This window comes from Pleurodeles waltl, chromosome 2_2 (genome assembly GCF_031143425.1).
Source record: "Pleurodeles waltl isolate 20211129_DDA chromosome 2_2, aPleWal1.hap1.20221129, whole genome shotgun sequence".
NCBI lineage: Eukaryota > Metazoa > Chordata > Amphibia > Caudata > Salamandridae > Pleurodeles > Pleurodeles waltl.
The window spans coordinates 895,252,263-895,273,078 of NC_090439.1; the positions used below are offsets into that span (position 1 = coordinate 895,252,263).

At 44.0% G+C, this 20,816-nt stretch overlaps 1 protein-coding gene across 1 annotated transcript in view; it reads left to right on the forward strand.

Annotated features, from left to right (window-relative positions):
• Positions 1 to 20,816, forward strand: part of DCAF13 (DDB1 and CUL4 associated factor 13) — a 283,160-nt gene that overhangs the window by 155,022 nt on the left and 107,322 nt on the right. The gene's annotated exons all lie outside the window — the stretch shown is intronic.

Below are 20,816 nucleotides of genomic sequence, written 5' to 3' on the forward strand. Positions count from 1 at the left end.
TCCTGTTCCTATTGTAGCATTGATTTTGGAACAAGTTGGACATATAAAGATAACCCCGCTAGTTACATTTGCACACTAACACAGTGGCATGCTCAGTTGCAATAATAGCAGCCTCACGCACCAGAATGCAAAGAAATTGTTGCTCACTTTCTCTTGATTCTGTAGTTGCACAGTTTACCATGCACATGCTTAACCAATATCAAATATAAGGTATGTTTTAGGATAATTGTCTCCTGCATGGTCTGTGAAACGCACTCTCTCCTGGATATACAAAAAAACACAATAGCCAGACTCCAGACTATAACGCTGCAAGAGATACTGTCAGAGAAGATAGGAGCTCAAACATGCCATCAGTACAGAAACAGATACATTTGTCTCCTTGTTATTAAAAGTTTCCCACATTATGAACAGTTGGAAGAACCCTCATTCTTAAGTTAAATGATTTGCAATATTCTACTGGAAACCAAAGGAATGTACTACATTGGAATAATGTCAAAAAGTGACTGCAGACCACATCTTCTGGCCAACAGATGTTGTAGGTTTTACTGTCCATTGTGCCTGTGTAGCAGATGGATATCTATTGTAGGGTGGGTGAAGCAACACATAGGACGCAGGTGGGAGGAAGCAACACGGGGGGGAGGGTGCAAGACGGAGAGAAATGTGGGGCTTTGGGGAGAGGGGAAACCCCACACAGGTAGGAAAGTACACTGTGGTGAGCGAATCATGGATGGGGCGGTGGGTAAAAAGCACATGAGCGAGAGAGAGAGAGAACATGGAGCCTGGTGGAGTGGGAAAAAGAAAGTACATCACAGACAGCTGGAAAGAACATGCACTCTCATGACTGCTTAACCGAACAAGAGCCCAGCATTAGGACCCATTGACTTTGCCAATGGTTTTTAGTTATGCTGTACAGCATCTCCAGTGCTGCTCAGCATGGCTAGAGAAAACAAAAGCAGGCGCTGTGGTGAAGTAGCCAGGTCATTTTGTAGGCGCCCACGCTACATATGCGGTTGCCCACAAAAGGAGTTGTGACCTTACCTTTTTTTATTTACTGAGTTGGCTTGGTAAATAAAGGCGGTAAAGAAGTAGCTCAAATGCTTTTTTTTTTAATATACATTTTTTAAGCAGTTGGGGAGGAGCAACACAAACCGTGCAGGTAGGGGAAACATCACTAAGGATGAAGATGATGGATACATCACAGATGGAGTGGGTGGTGTTATGCAACGTGAAGGCACAGGTGGAGGCGAAGCAACATGGAAGATGGGGAAACAGAAGCAGCACAGGGTGGAAGAACAGCAGCAGCACAGGGGTGGAAGAAGAGGCAACTGGTTAGAGAGGGTCCTGGAGTGTGTGGCAGAGAAGTTACGTGGATGAGAAGGTAACGCGGTTGATGGGTACACAAGGGTGAGTGAACATGTAGGAAACTGGGAGAAGCACACGGACGACAAAGAGCAACATAGACTGAGAGAAGTACATGAGGAAGCCAGCTGGAAATCACATGCATTCTCACGGACTGCATAACTCAAAAGGAAAAGAACAGTGCTTGAAAAGTAAGCAAATGTGGAACACAAATAATGCAACCATGCTCCAAAAGATGGACAAATACAAGAACAGGAAGGAGAGCACATATAAGCTACCAAATAAAAAGCACAAAAATGAGTGACGGTAAAGACAACCAATGTTAAGCAGTGGGTGGGTTCTAAGCCTACAGTATGTATTTTCACCAATAGATAGTTTATGCTGTCAGGTAGGAGAAAATTAAAAAGTAGAGCTTGAATAGGAAGCGGTAGGACACAAGCAATGAGGCAATGCTCCAAGGGAGGGACAAAGAAAAGAAGAGGAAGGAAAACCTGCACAAGTTAATAAATAGAAAGCACATAAATGTGAGTGACAGAGCCAACCAATGGTAAGCAGTGGATAGGCTCCAGACACACTAGAATGCTGACAGTACTTCTTCCCATGAACAGATAGCTTGGGCTGTCTGGATGGTGAGACCAAAAAGCATAAGCAGCATGGTTCCAACTTACATTATTATATACAAATTAATCCCTTTGTCCCTCCTGCAAACTTCCCATACAGGCACTCGTCTTATTACTCATTGATGGAGGCTACCATCTGCTAACTAGTCTCCCAGAGACCTCATCAATGTGAGTCCAGTCCATTCTTCAGACCGCTGTTTGACTAAATATCAAAGAAAAAAAAATCAAGAATATCTCCCCACCTTCAAAATCTGCTCCCTCTTTTTGCGGAATTCGTGGGTCTGTGTGATCAATAAGACACTGCCTGTGAGTAAACTGGACTGCATTGCTTTTAATTTCAACGGGTCCAGGGGCACCAAGACTACCATAAGCACCTTCCTTACAAGGCTGAAACTACACAAAACTCGCAAAGAATTCACATGCGAACAGACTTTCTCTGATACTCAAGAAGAGAGGTCTTCAATCTTGTTTTGCTCTCAGCCTTCCAAAGCAAAATATTTTGAAGTTGGGCCACACCTACATGTTGGCAGGGTTTGGGTAAGCCGGAGGGGAAGGGCTGAGCACAGGAGGCAGAGCCTGTGAGATAATTTCAGGGAGACATTTTCTGTAGTTCACAACAATGAATGTGAGATATATGAAAATGCAGATTTATTAAAAAAAATATTAGTATACCAAAAAACGATGTTCCTCATAATTGGGGTGATGTAAGCCCCTTGTACTCCAGTGCCCCAGTGCAACGGCACCTGCACACTACTGATAGCTGTAGCTTTGAGTAGCAGGCTGTCCCCTCTGCCTCTTTCAACCCCTTCCTCACCATGCCTGAGCATCACTGCAACCTTGAAATACGTTCTTTGTACGTTTTGAGTTTTATGTAGTACAACCTCGGCTCAAGGGAATTGGTGCACTGTACTAAATCACGGCCAGCTTTGATAAGGCACAGGGAGATTGACTGAATCACATGATGTTGAGCCAATGACGGGACTTTGAATCTGGTTCCAAAGTCGGCAGCTGTCACTGTTAAACCACATCTCATCCCTTTTAGAAAAAAATAAGCTCCCATGTGTTGCCCCCCCTTTCTACAGCAAATGCACCCTCAGCCCTAATGCTAGCATGGAAAATGACCCCCAATACACTTTTTTTTTTTCAAAATTCAGAACTGTGATACAGTAGGAGTCTACGCACTTTAACACTGCTAATGTGCACTAAAGCACCTATGCATGCTCCGTAAACCATGGTAGGATTGGCTTACACCCAATTGGCATATTTAATTTACTTGTATGTCTCTATTAAAGTACCACTACCTGTTCCCTGGGGCCTGTAAATTGAATGCTACAAGTGGACCAGCAGCACTGGGTACGCTACCCACTAAAGTAGCACTTTAAACATGTCTCAGGCCTTCCATTGCAGCCTGAATGTGCAGTGTTCAACTGCTATTTTGAGCTGGTAAAATACATTTTATGCCACGCCCAAACCTTACTTTTTAATACATACCTCACCCCCCAGGGTAGGCCCTGGACAGCCTAGAAGGCAGAGAGCAATGTATTTAAAAAAAAAATAGGGCCTGTAATTTTAAGTTTCACATATCCTGCTAGTGAAAAATTAATCCGTACATTCGTTTTTCACTACTGCAAGGCCTACCTCTCCCACAGGGTAACACTGGAGTTAACTTATTGCTTTTAATAATGGGAACAGGTAACCAGTTCATGTTTCCTTTCTTTGACATTTATGTATTTGAAGTTATAAATATTATCTCATGGTGAAGTCAGATTTTTAGTTAACATTCTGAAAATGACACTTTTAGAAAGATGGCATTTTCTTACCTTAGCCATTTAGTCCCCTCAGTCTGTCTCTGGGTACCATGACTGAGTGTAGTTGGCAGTTAGGCTTTGTATATTCCTCCTAGACAGCCACACACAATGAGACACCTTGAGAGAAAAAGTGTCCCTGGATGGGCCATCACTGGCGGGGTGGGAGGGCAGAGCTGGGCATAGCCCAGCTTACACTTGAATAGGCTGTGTCCTGCCTCCACAGAAAGGGCTGCATACCTTATTTAGTTAGTCTGTAGCCAGTACAGGGAAGGGCAGATGCCTGTGGTCTTCAAAGGAAAGCCTCTAGATGCTTCTACCACTTCAAAGGAGGGCCTGTGTATAAATATTGGACCCATACACCACTATTTAGTAGCATTCTGGACCTGGGGATACTCTGTGAGGAACAAGGACTGCTGTGGTGCTGAAAGGACTGCCACTCTGCTGGACTTCTGCTGTGACAGCTTGGTGCCCTGCTGTGCTAACCTGCTGCCCTCTTGACCGATGAGAAGGACTTGACCTGCATCTGTTGTACCCAGGTCCCCAGAGTGGCTCCAAGGGCTAGTTGGCTGACCGCCTGACTTGAGCCTCAGGGACAGAAGAACTTCTATGACCTCAACCCCAGCACCTGGACTCTGCCATCTGTGAGTCTACGCTGCCAAGTGGTATCACCATAGACCTGGAGCCTTGGAAGTGGGCCTAAGGTGTTCTGCCATTCTCTGTGCATCAGGCAGAACCAATGCATCTTCTCTGCTGCGTGACGCAACCCCAAGCAGAACTGACCCATCACAGTCCGCCACCTCATCGGAACTGCTGTTGCGCAATGCATCCTTGACGCATGTCCTCACATCCCTCGTCGACGGCAGCCTCAACGACTATGCTAGTCTTCGCATTGCAGTTCCACAGCTCCTCGGAACCGACACATGGCCCCAACTGCGCAATGCATCCTCAACACCGGACTTCACTGCACAAATCCTCATCCACGGGTCCTCAACGTCGATGCAGGACCTCACATTGCAGCTTCGCATCATCTCGGAACCAACGCAACTCTTCAACATAGACTGTCACAGCGCTCTGCAAACCAGGAGTTAAAGTACTTTGCTCAGCAGGCCTAACTGGTTCCGTGTAGCCAGTCCACACCATCATGGTTGGCCTGAACTTGTGACTGTCCCAGTCCAGCTCACCCAGATATTCACATGTGGCGCTGTGTGCTTTTTTGGCACTATTTTCACTGACATTTTTAAACTTGCATATCTCCGGTTCTACTAATTGGATTTTTGTCATTTTGGTCTTGCTTTATTTACTAAACACAACTATGTTTCTAATCTGGTGTAGTATACATTTTGTATGATATTTACACTTTATTACTGTTAGAAGTGTTCCACAAATTCTTTGCACACTGCCTCTGAATTAAACCTGACTGTTCTGTGCCAAGCTACCAGAGGGTTGAACACAGGTTAATTTAAGTTTGGCTCGTGTCTCACCCTGGCAAGGATTGTGGTTGCTGGTTGACCAGGGTTCATTCCCCATACAACCAACAACCCAATATTTTACAGACTAGTAGTAGCTAATGGTCTTCCACCAACCATTTTTGTTGTAAAACAGCCATGATTGGAGTGCATTGGCCACTTACACCCCTGGTCGCAGTGCCAGAATATCAGCTGCACTAATGGTAATGAGCAACTTAAAAAAAAAAAAAAAAAAAAAAAAGTTTCCCATATATCACCACTCTTTCAGATGGGCTTATCTCAGAAGAAGCTTTCTCTGTCCAGCTGTAAACAAAAAATGAGGACTCACTTCTCCTTGATATTATCCATAGGTGTTGCTCCTTTCTTTTTTTCTCCCGAGCTATAAATCTGAGGCACTAGAGGTCTGGAGGATCTGGTCTCTGCCTCTGAACGCAACCCTGGTGGCATTGTCAACACACCCTTTTTCAACAAAAACTGTACCTTTCAGGCAGGGACTTGGGAATTATGTGGCAAGTGAGAACCAAATTATGTGGAAGTGTTGACTAAACAGAAAAGGCAAATCATGTAGGATAATGCAGCACATTTTGTGCTAGTATTACTTCCTTATTTTGTCATGTTTTCACTGGTTAATTGTATCTGGGCAAATGTTTCAGTATGTAAGCTTTTGTCAACAAAATGTAAGGACGGCAGAGCAGAAGCTGGGCACTATTGTAGCTAATCTGGTTTTCCATCGGATTGAACTATAAAAAATTAGACTTGATCTGCAGCAGAGTGGCAACTCATGACCTTTCACTCTAAAACCTCTACTTCTGGCAGTGGTTACGTTAAAAGTTGGATTGTAAGACGACTCTGAAGAATGAGAACTATCTAGGGGTTCATGCTTAACTTTCTGTTCCATGAAGTCTGGACATGCTCTTGTCCTGCCTTTTATGCTAAATGAGCAACACAATTCCTTGTCTCCACCTAGCCAATAAAGTGCACTTCAGAGATCCCACACATGATCCCCTTCGTTCCAGGTTTTTTATTTTTATTTAAGACAAACTGTATCTTTTTCTGCCCTTTGTAGCAAGCCACCTTATAATTATTGGATACACCCTAGATGACTATTCATTAATCTTTGTTGGAATTGTGGTTAGATTTACTACCCTGCTTCTAATGCTATGCTGCCCATATGTGGACATAGACATCAGATATGATAGAGCAAATTATTATCTGTCACTTATAAGCAAGATTACTTAATTTAATGCTACTTAGTTTACAAAAGGCTGACTGCCATAATTGGATTTGAGTTTGTGACCTACGTATCACACATCTTAGCAGCAAGCATTTATCTCAATTGCAAAACCTTACTTTTAATGTTGCCTCTATATAGGACAGAACTTAAAGATCTTGGTCTCATCAGAATTCTGTTAGTCTGTCTCCCCAGTTTGATATTTGTGCAATAAAGCAATTTAAGCCAGGGCTACTCGTGGCTTTTTGTGATTCGTAATTTCCTTTTTGTGACTCTGAGGAAAAGCTATACATCTTATATTGAATGATTGTGAAGTGCATGAAATAATATTAAAACTGAACATGAATAATAAACGTGAAAACAATTGTCTTCATAGTATCTAAGATGTAAGGATGTTTATTCTCTATTGTATTTCCCCTCTAGTGGTTTTATAAAACAATTTCTAAAAATTTCAGATTTTCGTCTTGGTAAATGACAACCTGTGCATTAATCAGCTGTTGCTTGCATTCTGTCCATTTTTGGAACATATTAGTTCAATTCAGTCTGAGTACTGCAAAATAAAAATGGTACAACTCCAACATCAAAACAAAACCACATATCTTTTTTTTTAATTCAAAGTCCAAAACGTTATTATTCAAACCTCATACCTTGTCACCAGGCGATGCAAAAGAGGTCTGTCCCCTTAAGAATTGTACCTTCTCGAAACTCTATGCTTTATGGTTCAAAAGTCACCATTCCTGCAATTAGTGCAACTAATGCAGTTGCTGTGTAGTTAAAAGAAAGTAATTGTTTGATATGTAATCAATTTTTTTCTCCAGTTTAGTTAGTAAATATTGAGAGGCATGCAAGCAGTAGCCTGTGAAATATTGATTAATGTATGAAGTTTAGAAGTACAAGCTCATAATTTAGATTTGGGGAATTGATCCACGCTTAGTTGAACATGAAGGAACCTATATTTCAAAAGTCACTTCATAGATGACGTAGTCTCACTGATGAGGACGCTAAGCAACACTTTACGCTCTATGACTTTGCATTGGTATTAATTAATTACCTTCTCACACAATAAAAACATTTACTTGAAGCATCTTCTAGACTGTTTCTTAAAATCACCAAAGTAGTCTTTAACAAATGATGGACTTTATACTTTTTATGTACAAGATTGTTAGTTCCTATTCAAGGGTGAAGACCGGGACTAATGGGTCACAGCAGTGAGGAGCTGGGTTTGTTTGCCTCTGCTGTCTTGTAATCTGTCCTGTTATGACTCTGCAAAACTGGGCCAAGTACATCGCCTTCTGCACTTGATTTTCAGTGGTAGTGATGGCAAGCAGGCACAGGTTTCTCAAGGAGTTAAGTGTGGGCAGTATGACCGGCTCAGAACTCAAGTACTTAATTCTATAGTTAGGCACTTTACTACACATCACAAAAATGTCCCAGATACATGATGTACGGGCAGGTGTGAGTCCAGTATGCTTCAAAGTGGACCCCCTTCTCTGATTGTGTAGGGCACGGTGGCATAGTTATTGATCTGGCCCGGTGGCATAGTTATTGATCTGGCCTATCTTCTAGCTGCAGATTCTTTACCTTAGAATATTCCTCATGCATCAGACTGGATCCAGAAATGTTTTCAGTGAGCAGTACTCCTGCATGAAGGTAGATGCTGCTGTTCTGCTCCAAATGGTGTAGTCTGTGCTGGAAGTGACGTGAGTGGTGCCACCCCACACACTGACGTCAATTAGTTTCTTTCTGGGTCAGTCAAGGCAGATCCACAGAAGAGCTCACTCAAGTGAGGCAAGCTCAGTGTCAAGCCCTTGGAGAACTTTGGAAAGCAGGATGTAGAAAGCAAAGCAAAGTCCAGTCCTTTCACCCCCAGGACAAAAGCAGCAAGCAACAGGCCAGCACAACAAAGCAACAGGCAGAGTGGCAGTTACCCCTACAGCGTTCAGCTCTTCTTCCTGGCTGAATGTCCTCAGTCCAGAAGTGTTCTAACTTTGTGAGGTTAGAGGTCCAGTACTTATACCCATTTCTACCTTTGAAGTAGGCAAACTTCAAAGAAAGGTCTTTGTAGTATACACGATCCAGCCTATCCTGCCCTGGCCCCAGACACGCTCCAGGGGGTTGGAGACTACTTTGTACAAGGACGGACACAGCCCTATTAAGTTGCAAGTGTCAATTCCTCCCACCACCCTACCCCAGGAAGACCCATCAGGATATGCAGGGAACAACTCAGCGACCCTCATGTGACTGTCCAGAGGTAATTCATAAACAGCCCAACTGTCATCCTGACCTAGACGTGTATTCCACAGACAGAGGCACAGAGTGGTTAAGCAAGAAAATGCCTTCTTTCTATAAGTGGCATTTTCAAACTTATGATTTAAAAACCAACTTCACCAAAAGATGTATTTTTTTCATTATGAGTTTAGAGACTCCGAACTCTATATCTCTATCTGCTCCCAATGGTAAATTACACTTGAAAGATATTTCCAGGCAATCCCCATGTTACCCTATGGAAGCAATAGGCCTTGCAGTAGTGAAAAACACATTTAACAGTAATTCACTATCTGTACATGTAAAGCACACCAGTACGTGGCCTGCCTTTTAAATACACTGAACCCTGCCCATGAGGCTGCCTTGGGCATACCTTAAGGGTGACTTGCATGTAGTAAAAGGGAAGCTATGGGCCTGGCAAGTAGGTGCACTTGGCAGGTCGAACTAGCAGTTCAAAACTGCACACACAGACACTGCATTGGCAGGTCTGATACATGTTTACAGTGATACTCCTGTGGGTGGCACAATCAGTGCTGCAGGTCCACTAGTAGCATTTGAGTTACAGGCCCCCTGGGCATACATGGTGCACTGTAGTAGAGTCTTACTAGCAAATCAAATATGCCAATCACGGATAAACCAATACCATTTAGACTGAGAGCACTTGTACTTCAGCACTGGTCAGCAGTGGTAAAGTGCCCAGAGTCATAAAGCCAGCAGAAACAAAATTCAGCAAAGATCAAAAACACGAGGCCAGAAGCCAAAAAAACAGGTGAAACCACACCAAGACCTGACCGGTCTAACACTGCCCTTCCAAACTCTTACATTACCGGCCTCGCACAACAACAACCTCCCCAAATCCCATCACCAACTTCAACACCTGGATCACCACCTGTGCCCTGTAAAGCCAACAAAGCTATAAGAACCTGACTACAAGCAAGGTGGTACACGGCAGAACTCTGGTGCAACAAATGCCAGTGCAAGAAGCTTGAACGCAGATTGAGACAAAGGCAGAACGATACTGACAACCACCTCCAAATCTGCCCTCAGACATTACCATTAGCGAAATCAGCACTACCAAATGCTCGTCGCTCACTGACCACATCAAAAGCAGCACCAACAGCACCAAGGAAATCTTTGCTTTAGTGAAAGACTGAAAGACTTTGCCTTTCCGGCCCCTCAACCCCCCAAAAAAAGGCCAAACTACTCGTTTAGCTCAATTCCATACTTACAAGGTAGAACTGATGAGGTAGTTCAGTGTTTTGGGCACATACTGAGTAAATGCATGGAATGATTTCTTCAGAGAACCAGACTAGTTCCAATAACCATCAATACTCACTGGGGAAAATACACTAACCTTGAGTTCGCGAACATTGTGCTGCCCAGTTTAAAGCTCTTAAATTTAGTGGTAGTAAGTACTGTAAAAATGCAATTATAATACAATATATAACCTCCTGGCCCGCAGTAATACCAGTGCCATATACGTAGCATGTAATAAATGCACAAGGACAACCCGATAACCCAGAAGGACTAGGGTAATTCTAGATTATGCAAAACAATGGTCTAATGGGACTTGCTCACATGTAAATACCACCTAAATCATTTTGTGATATATGTGCACATTAATGCCAATAAATGAGTGTGAAATATAATCAGTCAACAATATATGTACACAAAGCTACATAAGCCCTGCCTTTCTTTTGAAATCATGTTTCCTCATAACATTGACAAGGTGGTACAAGTAAGTGAAATAGCGCAGACACCGCAGTACTAAATAAATGTGACCATATTTGTAATATGTGTACACAAGCTCTTTAGTTCCCCTGGTTGAATATCACACAATGAAAATGAAACCTATACTGATCAGTCCCTGTTTTTTTCACTGAACAAATCTAAATCCAGCCCTAGGTGTGTTGTCAAAATTTGAACCTGCTACAGTTCATCAGATCACCTCAGGACGGTAGCCATCTATCTTTTAGAGACTTCTAGTTGCAGATTCCTTACCTTAGAATTTTCCCGCATACGTCAGACTGGATACGGAGATTTTTTCTTCACGGAATACTGTAGGAAGTTGGCTCTGTGTATACTATCTCAAAGTGAGAGATAGTGTGCACAGAGTCCAAGGGTTCCCCTTAGAGGTTGATAGTGGCAAAATTATAAAATATTAAAGCTCTATTATGTGGTAGTGTGGAGGGGGAGGTGAGAGGGGGCACATCCCTATTGGGGGAATCCTCCAAACTCAAGATGGAGGATTTCTAAAGGCAGGGGTCACCTCAGCTCAGGGCACCTTAGAGGCTGTCCTCGCTGGTAGGTGACTCCCCCTTGTTTTTCTCATTATCTCCTCCGGACTTGCCGCCAAAAGTGGGGGCTGTGTCCGGAGGGGCTCCAGTCGTACCCTCTAGACCTTCCCCGGCGCCTGCTCGATTTTCGATGCTTCTGACGGTGGTGCCCACCACAAACCCAATCCTGATCCCCGACTACTTGGACTCAGACTGGCATCGGCAGATGCTGCCTCCTCCTTCAATGGGGCCTATTCACCCCAGGTTGGATTCTGACCCTTATTCTTATGGGTTCGAATTCGGGGAAGGATTGGAGGGGTCCCTGGACCCTTATGAATACCAGGATGACCCTAACTTGGACTGGGCACAGGAGTTGGGCGAGGCCAGTGATCTGGATACCTCTCCAGATGCTGGCATGGTGTCTCCTCCTTCTGTGGCTACAGCGGAGGGAGCAACTTATTCCATGGTGGTTAGTAGGGCGGCTAATGTCCTGGGCCGTGAGCTGCCTTCTGTTCTGATCATGTTTAATCTCCCGACGGAGGTGCTTCAACCAGGGGCTTCCACATCTGAACCTCTTCTTCCATTCAATGAAGCCCTCGCCAATGTCCTTTTGGGTAGTTGGTCCAGACCCAACAAAGGTGCTCCTGTGAACAGGACAATCGCACGCCGCCATCGGCCCGCCCCAAATGATCCTAAATTCCTGTCCCAAGACTCCACGCCTGAGAGCCTTGTCATCCAGGCATCCTCATCTTCGGGCGCATTCCCTTCCGCACCTCTGGATCGGGAATAAAAAAAAATGGAACAATTTGGGAAGATGTTTTCTTCCTCCAGTCTTGCGCTGCGGTCAGTGAACACCGCATGCCTTTTGGGCCGTTATACTAATTCTATGGGATACGGTCGCGCAGGTTCTGCCACAGATACCGGAGGAGGCCCATGATTTTGTCTCCCAAGCTGTCACCGATGGGAGAGACACGGCAAAGTTCACTAACCAGTGTGGGCTGGACACGACCAACTCTCTGGGTAGATCGGTTGCGATGACGATGGCCTTGAGGCACTACGCCTGGTTATGTACATCTGGTTTCTCAGGGAATATCCAACAGACTCTTATGGACATGTTTTTTGATGTCTCCTGTCTCTATGGAGACAAGGCGGACTCGGCGCTGGAGAGTTTCAAGGACTCCCTGCCTACGGCTCGGTCCCTCGGCCTTTCCACTGCCCCTCGTCCCCAACAGTCCGCCTTTCTCACCTTTTGTGGCCACGGAAGGGGCTCCCTGCCGTGTCCCTTTCCCAGCCACAATGCCACCCATTTTGTTCAGCCACTGCGTGGCTGGGGATGCGGAATCCCACATGGTTGGGCACGGAGTGTTATAAGTTGTTTTTCTTCGAAGAAGTCTTTTCGAGTCACGGGACTGAGTGACTCCTCCTTTTCGGCTCCATTGCGCATGGGCATCGACTCCATCTTAGATTGTTTTCTTTCCGCCATCGGGTTCGGACATGTTTCTTTTCACTCCAGTTGTTTGAGTCGGAAAAGTATTACAAACTCTCTAAATTCGTCGGTATTGTTTTCGAAAGAGTACCATCTGTCATCGACACCTCGGTACCGGCGGACACATATCTCTACTTGCCCTTTGGGGCACCCGTGCCCAACTTGGGCCTGGTCCGCCCGACCAAAAGTCTTGTCGAAGCCTCATGGACTGGACCCCGTTTAGATTCTGCCCTCGGTGCCACACCGAGTATCCTTACACGGACCAACATCTAGTCTGTAACCTGTGTCTATCTCCAGACCACCGAGAGAATACTTGCGAGGCCTGCAGATCCTTCCGCTCGAAAAAGACTCTGAGCGACCAAAGAGCGTGAAGGTTAGAGATGGCGTCCAGAAGCACCGAACGCCTCGACACAGAAGAAGAGGAGATGATCCACACCGCAGTCTCAGTTCGGGGGTCCGACTCCGAGCACGAGTCCGACAACGACCGACCGATAACAGCGGGCCAGCACGTGAGTACGCTTGCCCCAACCCAATCTAAGCCCAAATACAAGGCCTCTGGGACACCACTGCCAGAAGGCCATGGCTCCACCCGTAAGAAAGCAACATCTTCGGCACCGAGAAAGTCCACACCAACGAGGCCTTCGGACTCGAGCCAAGGCACAGGCTCTGAAATTCTCAAGCACCGACCCATCGAGTCGAAGCCCCGAAAATCCCTCTCGGAGCTGAGGCCAACAGCTACTTCAGGCCTTTTGATCCCGAAGAAACCGGCTTCGGAGCCGAAAAAGCACACATATCCAGAGGAGCATGGACTTTCCAAGCAATTGAAAGAAAGCCATCGATTTGCGGAAGAACTTACACAAATGGAGGATTTTGATGAAAAACAAGCCAGAATCCAAATTCATAAAGGCACTGGCAAAATCCTCACTGCACCTCCTCTAAAATCAAAGAGGAAACTGGCCTTTCATGGACATCTGAACACTGATCAGCCACCGGCTAAAGTGCCAAAACCAAGACAAAAATTTCTGCCTCCTCAGTTTTCACCTCACCAGTCTCCTCCTCATTCTCCTCACCTAACTGTCTCCTCGCCTGCTACCCCAACTGCACAGTCTCCAGCACACTCTGTACAGTCACACCAGGATGACACTGACCCATGGGACCTTTATGATGATCCCATTTCAGACAATAGTCCAGAGTGCTATCCATCAAAGCCGTCACCTCCAGAGGATAGCACCTCATATACAAAGGTTCTAGCTAGGGCAGCGGCATTTCATAACGTAGGCATGCACACCAAACCTCTTGAGGATGATTTTTTATTTAACACGTTGTCCTCAACTCACGCCACCTACCAGAGTCTACCCATGCTTCCTGGCATGTTAAAACATGCACATCAAATCTTCCAGGAACCAGTTAAAGCAAGAGCAATTACTCCAAGGGTAGAAAAGAAATATAAGCCGCCGCCTTCAGACCCAGCTTTTATTACCCAACAGCTACCCCCAGATTCCGTAGTGGTCAGCGCAGCAAGGAAGAGGGCTAACTCCCAGTCCTCTGGGGACACACCCCCTCCAGATAAGGAAATCCAAAAATTGAATGCTGCGTGTAAAAGGGTGGCATCACAGGCAGCTAATCAATGGTGTATAGCCAATTCTTAGGCGCTAATGGCCAGATACAACAGGGCCCGCTGGGATGAGATGAAAGACATTATCCAGCATCTCCCCAAAGACCAACAGAAGAGAGCCCAGCAGGTAGTAGAGGAGGGACAGGCAATTACCAACAATCAGATCAGCTCAGCATTAGACTCCGCAGACACAGCTGCAAGAACTATTAATACGGCTGTCACCATTAGGCGACACGCATGGCTTAGGTTGTCAGGCTTTAAACCCGAAATTCAGCAGGCTGTTCTTAACATGCCTTTTAACGAGCACCAACTATTTGGCACACAGGTTGATACAGCCATTGACCAAATGAAAAAAGACGCAGACACTGCCAAAGCTATGGGGACGCTTTACTCAACTCAATACAGAAAGCATCAATATAGGGGAGGCTTTAGCCTCAACCATCTGAGCCACCTACCTCCCAATCCAAACCCTCTTACCAGACACAATACCAGAGAGGGGGGTTTCGGGGAACCTACAGAGGACAATTTCCCAGATCTAGAGGAAAATATCAGCCCTCAAAGCAACCCACTCATACCAAACAGTGACTTCATCCACATCTTCCCTCACCACACTTCCCCTGTGGGAGAAAGACTACAAAAGTTCCACACCCACTGGTTACCCAGTTACACAACAGACAATTGGGACTTATCCATTATCCAACATGGTTACTGCATAGAGTTCACACAAACTCCTCCAGATATACCCCCAAAACCACACAAGCTCTCATCTCAACACATTTCAATGTTGCAAACAGAGATACAGGCACTATTACTCAAACAAACCATAGAGCTTGTGCCACATCATCAAAGAGGAACAGGGGTTTACTCCCTGTATTTCCTCATTCCCAAAAAAGACAAAACATTGAGACCAATACTAGATCTCAGAATTCTCAATCTTGACATCCTATCAGAACACTTTCACATGGTAACACTACAAGATGTAGTCCCACTGTTACAATAACAAGATTTTAGGGCAACACTGGATCTAAAAGATGCGTATTTTCACATACCCATCCATCCAGCGCACAGAAAATATCTCAGATTTGTAATACAAGGAAAACATTACCAGTTCAAAGTGTTACCTTTCGGGATAACAACAGCTCCCAGAGTATTTACAAAATGCCTTGCCGTAGTCGCAGCATACATAAGGAGACAACGTATCCATGTCTTTCCATATCTCGATGACTGGCTAATAAAAGCAAACAGTCAAACACAGTGCCATTATCATACACGTTATGTAATAAACACCCTACCCACACTAGGGTTCTCAATAAACTACCAAAAATCACACCTACAACCAGCGCAAGTTCAACAGTATTTAGGAGCCACATTAAACACCCAAAGAGCACTTGCAAGCCCAAGTCCACAAAGGGTACAATCATTCCACAACATATTGCCAAAAATCCAGCCAAACCAGCAGTACACAGACAAATTTGTCATGAAACTGTTGGGCATGATGGCATCATGCATCGCCATTGTCCCAAACGCAAAACTAAACATGCGGCCCTTACAACAGTGCCTTGCAAAACAATGGTCACCGCCAAACACACATTTCGCTTCACTGGTGGAATTCCACAAATTTAAACAAAGGGTGGCCATTTCAAGACCCTGTGCCTCACACCATTCTTACAACAGATGCATCAATGATTGGATGGGGAGCACATCTCAACAATCACAACATTCAGGGACAATGGGATACCAAACAGAAACAACTTCACATAAATCACTTAGAACTGCTAGCAGTATTCCTAGCACTGAAAGCTTTTCAACCTCTTCTTGTTCACAAACACATTCTCATCAAAACAGACAATATGACGACAATGTACTACTTGAACAAACAAGGAAGAACCCACTCATCACTACTTTGCCTTCTAGCACAAAAAAATTGGCATTGGGCAAATTCACAACAACATTCACCCTGTAGCTCAGTATATTCCAGGGATTCACAATCAATCAGCAGACGGTCTCAGCTGGGATCATCAGCAAACACACGAGTGGGAAATTCACCCCCAAGTGCTTCACAAGTACTTTCGCCAGTGGGGAACACCAGACATAGATCTAATCGCCACCAACCAATTCGCAAAATGCCAAAACTTTGCATCCAGGTACCCACACCCTCGATCCAAGGGCAATGCTCTATGGATCAACTGGTCAGGGATATTTGCTTACGCTTTTCCCCCTCTCCCGCTCATTCCATTTCTGGTCAACAAACTGCGTCAAAACAAACTCAAACTCCTACTTATAGCACCAGCGTGGGCACGTCAACCATGGTGCACAACATTATTAGACCTGTCGCTAGTACCACACATCAAACTACCAAACAGGCCGGATCTGTTGACACAAAACAAACAACTAATCAGGCACCCCAATCCAGCAATCTGGCTCCTGAAGTCTTAGAGTTTGGATATCTACATCTTCCACCAGAATGTATGGAAGTAATCAAACAAGAAAGAAAACCCACTACCAGGCAGTGCTATGCAAACAAATGGAAAAGGTTTGTTTTTTTACTGCCAATCCAAACACATAACACCCTTTGCCGCATCCATACAAGACATTGTAAGTTATTTACTTCATCTACAAAAAGCAAAATTAGCTTTTTCATCCATTAAAATACATCTCACAGCTATTTCAGCTTATTTACAAAATATACAAAAAAAGTCTCTATTTAGAGTGCCTGTCATCAAAGCCTTCATGGAAGGTATAAAACGTATCATATCTCCAAGAACACCACCAGTACCTTCATGGAATCTCAATATTGTGCTCACACAGCTCATGGGTCCACCGTTTGAACCCATGCATTCGTGTCAAATTCAATTTCTAACATGGAAAGTAGCATTCCTCGTTGCAGTCACTTCATTACGAAGAGTTAGTGAAATACAAGCATTCACTATTGAACAACTCTTTATACAAGTACACAAACAAAGTTGTACTTCGCACAAACCCAGAATTCCTACCTAAAGTCATCTCACCGTTTCATTTAAATCAAACAGTGGAACTTCCAGTCTTCTTCCCACAGCCAGACTCAGTAGCAGAAAGAGCGCTCCATACATTAGATATTAAAAGAGCTTTAATGTATTGACAGAACAAAATCATTTAGAAAGACTAAACAGCTGTTTGTCGCATTCCAAAAACCCCATACTGGTAATCCTATCTCAAAACAAAGCATAGCCAGATGGATAGTAAAGTGCATCCAAACCTGTTACCTAGAGGCTAAAATACAGCTATTAGTAACACCAAAAGCACATTCCACCAGAAAGAAAGGAGCAACAATGGCATTTCTAGGAAATATACCAATGACAGAAATCTGTAAAGCAGCCACTTGGTCAACACCCCATACATTTACCAAGCATTACTGTGTAGATGTGTTAGCAACACAGCAAGCCACAGTAGGACAGGCTGTACTAAGAACACTATTTCAAACAACTTCAACTCCTACAGGCTAACCACCGCTTATGGGAGGAGAACTGCTTTGTAGTCTATGCACAGCATGTGTATCTGCAGCTACACATGCCATCGAATGGAAAATGTCACTTACCCAGTGTACATCTGTTCGTGGCATGTTCAGCTGCAGATTCACATGCGTCCTCCCCGGAAGCCTGTAGCTGTTTAAGTTACATTTAAATATGTATATATATATATATATATATATATATCTATTCCATTAGCATAGACATCTCTTTCTTTACACTCTATCACTCCTACCTTACCCTCTGCGGGAAAACAATCTAAGATGGAGTCGATGCCCATGTGCAATGGAGCCGAAAAGGAGGAGTCACTCGGTCCCGTGACTCGAAAAGACTTCTTCGAAGAAAATCAACTTGTAACACTCCGAGCCCAACACTAGATGGCAGGACCTGTGCATAGCATGTGAATCTGCAGCGGAACATGCCACAAACAGATGTACACTGGGTAAGTGACATTATATATATATATATATATATATCACTTTTGTCAATGCATGTTGCATGTGTGTTTTCCCTAGGGGCTACGATCGGCCCCCAGAGAAACTGGACCCACATATAAAAGTGAACTCTCTCTCTCTCTCTATATATATATATATATATATATATATATATATATATATATATATATATATATATTTTAAACAAAAGCGTCCTCTCTGTGAAAGCGCAGTCCCACCAGGTTAATTTAGGAAAATCGAAATTCAGCAACTCACAGCGAATTCCTTTCAGTCTTTTCAAAATTCAGGCCTATATCGAAAAAACATCTCTGGACACGTGTTTCGGGGTTGATCCCCTCATCAGCAGAGAAACTAAAAAATATATCACCCTCGTAGGTGCAGCCATTGCTGGATGTGTTCCAGACTCTCATTCCTTTTAAAGACCACATACCTGGCTCGTTCAGCAAATTCAATTGCAAGCACCTGATTAATATATTCAAGTACCAGCCCAAGTGCATGCTGGTTACGGTAGTCCTGCGCATTTGTAGTTGCACCCAAAGTGGGTTGCTGGAGCCAGACAAAATCATGAAAAGAATACAATTCCTTAGTAGGCGAATTCGACGTGAATTTTCAAATTAGCTGCATATATTCCAACCTGCTGCTCGAAGTGTGACAATCCATTTTAGTCACACCGACCTGCTCAGAACACAGTGGTGCTGCTTTCCCGGCTGGACCAGCCGGTGATTTATTTTAAACAAAAGCGTCCTCTCTGTGAAAGCGCACTCCCACCAGGTTAATTTAGGAAAATCGAAATTCAGCAACTCACAGCGAATTCCTTTCAGTCTTTTCAAAATTCAGGCCTATATCGAAAAAACATCTGTGGACACGTGTTTCGGGGTTGATCCCCTCATCAGCAGAGAAACTAAAAAATATATCACCCTCGTAGGTGCAGCCATTGCTGGATGTGTTCCAGACTCTCATTCCTTTTAAAGACCACATACCTGGCTCGTTCAGCAAATTCAATTGCAAGCACCTGATTAATATATTCAAGTACCAGCCCAAGTGCATGCTGGTTACGGTAGTCCTGCGCATTTGTAGTTGCACCCAATATATGATATATTTTTTAGTTTCTCTGCTGATGAGGGGATCAACCCCGAAACACGTGTCCAGAGATGTTTTTTCGATATAGGCCTGAATTTTGAAAAGACTGAAAGGAATTCGCTGTGAGTTGCTGAATTTCGATTTTCCTAAATTAACCTGATGGGAGTGCGCTTTCACAGAGAGGACGCTTTTGTTTAAAATAAATCACCGGCTGGTCCAGCCGGGAAAGCAGCACCACTGTGTTCTGAGCAGGTCGGTGTGACTAAAATGGATTGTCACACTTCGAGCAGCAGGTTGGAATATATGCAGCTAATTTGAAAATTCACGTCGAATTCGCCTACTAAGGAATTGTATTCTTTTCATGATTTTGTATGGCTCCAGCAACCCACTTTGGATGCAACTACAAATGCGCAGGACTACCGTAACCAGCATGCACTTGGGCTGGTACTTGAATATATTAATCAGGTGCTTGCAATTGAATTTGCTGAACGAGCCAGGTATGTGGTCTTTAAAAGGAATGAGAGTCTGGAACACATCCAGCAATGGCTGCACCTACGAGGGTGATATATTTTTTAGTTTCTCTGCTGATGAGGGGATCAACCCCGAAACACGTGTCCAGAGATGTTTTTTCGATATAGGCCTGAATTTTGAAAAGACTGAAAGGAATTCGCTGTGAGTTGCTGAATTTCGATTTTCCTAAATTAACCTGGTGGGAGTGCGCTTTCACAGAGAGGACGCTTTTGTTTAAAATAAATCACCGGCTGGACCAGCCGGGAAAGCAGCACCACTGTGTTCTGAGCAGGTCGGTGTGACTAAAATGGATTGTCACACTTCGAGCAGCAGGTTGGAATATATGCAGCTAATTTGAAAATTCACGTCGAATTCGCCTACTAAGGAATTGTATTCTTTTCATGATTTTGTCTGGCTCCAGCAACCCACTTTGGGTGCAACTACAAATGCGCAGGACTACCGTAACCAGCATGCACTTGGGCTGGTACTTGAATATATTAATCAGGTGCTTGCAATTGAATTTGCTGAACGAGCCAGGTATGTGGTCTTTAAAAGGAATGAGAGTCTGGAACACATCCAGCAATGGCTGCACCTACGAGGGTGATATATTTTTTAGTTTCTCTGCTGATGAGGGGATCAACCCCGAAACACGTGTCCAGAGATGTTTTTTCGATATAGGCCTGAATTTTGAAAAGACTGAAAGGAATTCGCTATGAGTTGCTGAATTTCGATTTTCCTAAATTAACCTGGTGGGAGTGCGCTTTCACAGAGAGGACGCTTTTGTTTAAAATATATATATATATATATATATATATATATATATATATATATATATATATATGTGTGTATTCGCCACCAGTTGTCTTGCAGTTGCAGCTTGCGTCTTCAAAGCAATGCACATACTTCAACTGACGCGTTTCATCTTTAGGTTTTAGGCAGCAATAAAAAAAGTCAAGTAAGTCTTGTGATTATGTTTCTGCTACAAAAGGATCAGACTTTTGTCTAGTGGCAGATTTGATGCCATAGAGTAGCGCAGAAGGTTTATATGCCTACTGCAAAGAGCAAATCTGTATTTTATGTGAATAGCTGAGTACATTAGTAAAGTCAGCCATTACCTGCTCTATAATACAAATGAATTG